The sequence below is a fragment of the Perca flavescens genome, chromosome 8, assembly GCF_004354835.1.
Source record: "Perca flavescens isolate YP-PL-M2 chromosome 8, PFLA_1.0, whole genome shotgun sequence".
In the NCBI taxonomy this organism is placed as follows: Eukaryota; Metazoa; Chordata; class Actinopteri; order Perciformes; family Percidae; genus Perca; species Perca flavescens.
In genome coordinates, this window is record NC_041338.1 from 33,247,809 (window position 1) to 33,251,562 (window position 3,754).

Here is a 3,754-nt window from a genome sequence, read left to right on the forward strand (position 1 = left end):
GCAAGATGGGTTGGTGATTTTTAACCCAACAGATGAGTTAAATATTCTACCCAAATGCTGGGTCAAATTAATTATAATTCTGGGTTGATTCAACTACATACATTTGTTATATAGTGTACCCAAATGCTGGGTCAAATTAATTATAATTCTGGGTTGATTCAACTACATATTTGTTATATAGTGTACCCAAATGCTGGGTCAAATTAATTACAATTTTGGGTTGATTCAACTACATATTTGTTATATAGTGTACCCAAATGCTGGGTCAAATTAATTACAATTTTGGGTTGATTCAACTACATATTTGTTATATAGTGTACCCAAATGCTGGGTCAAATTAATTACAATTCTGGGTTGATTCAACTACATATTTGTTATATAGTGTACCCGAATGCTGGGCAAAATTAACCTATATGCCAGATTAATTCTAACACATTACAGTACAATTTAAGAAAATAAATTGCAATAAAACTGTTAAACTACAAACCTAGAACAGAATACATGCTAGATGTATGCATATATTATTTAATAAACACTTAAACAATACAAAAACAAAACAACATAATGGAATCTTTGAAAAAAATGCATTATATCAACAATATAGTGGAACTGGTGCAGTTCATATCACTCAGGTAGGAAAACATTCAGAGCAAAACAACAATTACGAATGAACTGGCTGAACATTCAACAGGTATATACTGAACAAATTCAAATTCCTATTAAAAAGCTGCTATTAAGAGCCATTAGCTCTACTTGCAAGCAAGTATTCTACTTTGAATAAACTTTACCATTTTAGACTCCCCTCCTGGCATTTCACGTGACCAAGTTTCAAACAACTTTGATGCAGCATCCCCATGCAGGACAAGCCTGTGCAATCTATAAAATGGAAAACACATTTTTAAAACCAATTCAATGTGGCACACTAATAAAACATTATAAACAATGCATCCTTATACAGTATGTAAGATCATATTTCCCTATACCTACCATGCCTTTGGTCATTAGGTGAGGGAACTCTTCGAGGATCTGATCGATGGTCCAATTGTTGTCCCTAATTCACTTGGCCCTGTAGACTGCTGTGTTCTGCATGTAGTTCTCTATCTGGCTGAGGGGCTGAGAATTATTTCTCAACGATTCTTTAAGCTGTGACCCACGTTCGTCTGATATGGTACAGTCTGTAAAAAAGAACAAGAAAGTTGTCATTCACTGAAATATGGATGTTTTGCTTCATCAAATAATTTTTCAGTTTAATAATTACCTGGTATGAGAGCCCTTGCTAGAGCGCCATCATCTGGCGTTTGTGGTGGTGTCTGTGCCGTGCTCTGCAACCTGCTGGTTGATCTCAGCCGCTTCCTGACGTTCCGCAGCTTTTCCTCCAGGAATCCAGTGGCCGGCTCTATTCATCTATTGGAGTCACTTTGACATATTACGTGGAAGCTATTGAAAAAAAGAGGAAATTATGTTTCATAAGAATTCATGTCTGAAAAGGGCTTTAGTAGCAATGCAGACTTGATATGCTGTGGATGGGAAAACATATTTCTTACCTTTTAAATCTTTCGACAAGGTCTGGCACTCTGTCATAGTGTTAATGACAAAGCTATCCATTGATCTGAAAAGAAACACAAAAAGAGCTTAAGCAAAGATACAATTGCTATTGTATTAACTATTCAGATATCACCATGTAAAAGCAATGCAGACTAACAGTAGAATGTAATCCAATGTGAAGATAACAGCCATTTTATTTAGCATCACAATCCTCCCTCTCTACCTATACAATTCATATGACAAATTGCATGCATGTAAATTGTTTTTACCTTTTTACAAGAATATTTGTGGCTGCTCAAAGCATAGCCTTCAGGGCACGAGTGTCAGTACAACAGTACAGCAGTGGTTCCCAAACTTTTTATTATATATTTCTTAACCCTTAACTCAAGTGGCCCTTGTCGTTTGCCAGGCCGCCATTTTAAATAAGCATTTGTTCTTATCTATTGTGGGTCACCACATTACTTAAATAAATGCACATACATGCATTTAGTCAGACATATCAGGTTATCTCACTGTTTTTACATACTTTAATCAGTCATACACTGTTATGCCTTCACATTTCACATTAAAAGCTTCAAGGAAAAACAAGCGCGTTCATTTACAGCCAGTTAAAATAATATAGCTAGCAAAGCAACTAACTGACAGCCAGTTGGCTAGTAAACTATCTAGCTAGCTAGCTAGCTAGATAGTTTGTTAACTGCCGAATTACCTGGCTAGCTTGAAACTAGCTGGCAAATTAGCCTGGTGAACTCAATAAACATGACCATATGCCCATGGGCATTATGAACTTGTTTCATTAATTCATTAATATAATTCAGACCAAACGGATAAGCTGTAGGTTATACATGCTTCCATGATAACGGCTAAATGGCTAACGTTAGCTAGCTACGTTGTTAGCCAAACTAACCAACTAGCCTCACAATATAAAGATAGTACTTTAGTAGGTAACGCAACACAGACAATGTGAATTAGACATGTAGCTAGTGTACACAAACCTTTTATTATGTATTTGCCTCGTTGGATGACCAGACTGGTTCTCTGCTGTGACAAGCGCTCGGTGTGTGGACTCTGCTGATGATCTGATGCAACCCAATGACGTTCGAAGCACAAACAACCCAAGTGCTGGGTCAACCGATGTATGTTGGGTTGATGGATTTTGACTCAACACATGAGTTGCACAAAATAACCCAACTTCCATATAAATAACCCATAATGGGTAAAACATTTCATAACCCAGCGGTTGGGTAGATGAAATAACCCAGCATTTTTTAGGGTGTAAGAGTTGCCGGTTCAAGCCCCCCCGTCTACCGTCTACAACTCCGGAGGATCAACATTTAGATTGAATCTGTGCTTCTTTTTCAGAAACCAGCGAGAGATAATTAGAAACAATTATTCTATTTAGATGATCCACAGAAAATGTATCATGAATTCATTTCTGTTTGCAGCTTCTCCAATGTGAGGATTTGCTGATTTTCCTACATTTTTACCAAGTGACGTGTAAAAAGTCACACCTTTTTTGAAGGGTTTCTTGACATCACGCACTATCATTTGGTGTCAATATACTGTGTTAATAACAATATCTGATGAAACATAACAGTAACATCCATCAGTAACCTCTGTCGTCATGGCTGCAGGGAGTTGAGCTGATGTCAGCCAGCTGCAGGCTCCATTTAACATCTTCTATTACACCTCTGTTGCCGGGACTTTGTGTGTCTGTGTGTCTGTGTGTGTGTGTGTGTGTGTGTGTGTGTGTGTGTGTGTGTGTCCCTTCATGGAGCATCCTCATCGCACCAACCAAACCTCATTCAAGATTTGTTGATTTTAAAAGAGCAGCTCTTTACCTTCTAGTTCCCTGTCATTGTCTGTTTAGCTGAATGAGGCTGATTATCTAATAATGTTTCATTACTGTCTATTGAAAAACTTGCAGCAGTGTCTCTCTCTCTCTCTGTGTGTGTGTGTGTGTGTGTGTGTGTGTGTGTGTGTGTGTGTGTGTGTGTGTGTGTGTGTGTGCGTGTGTGTGTGTGTGTGTGTGTGTGTGTGTGTGTGTGTGTGTGTGTGTGTGTGCATGCGGGTGTGTGTCTGTGTGTTCAACCGAGGAAATGTCCAGTAGATGAATTGATAATGAAAAAAACCATGAGCTACACTCATCTGACCCTTGTGTTTCAGAAACAGAAAAGGACTTATTGCCACAGTAAGTTACACCTAGGTG

The 3,754-nt window shown here is 38.1% G+C and overlaps 1 long non-coding RNA gene across 1 annotated transcript; it reads right to left on the reverse strand.

Annotated features, from left to right (window-relative positions):
• Positions 1-595: 595 nt before the first annotated feature.
• LOC114560711 (uncharacterized) lies at positions 596-2,811 on the reverse strand. The gene is made up of 5 exons (XR_003693220.1): positions 2,541-2,811; positions 1,545-1,609; positions 1,259-1,437; positions 988-1,175; positions 596-876 (listed from the first exon to the last, which is right to left on the reverse strand). It is a non-coding gene; the product is annotated as an uncharacterized LOC114560711 (long non-coding RNA).
• Between the last annotated feature and the right edge of the window lie 943 nt (positions 2,812-3,754).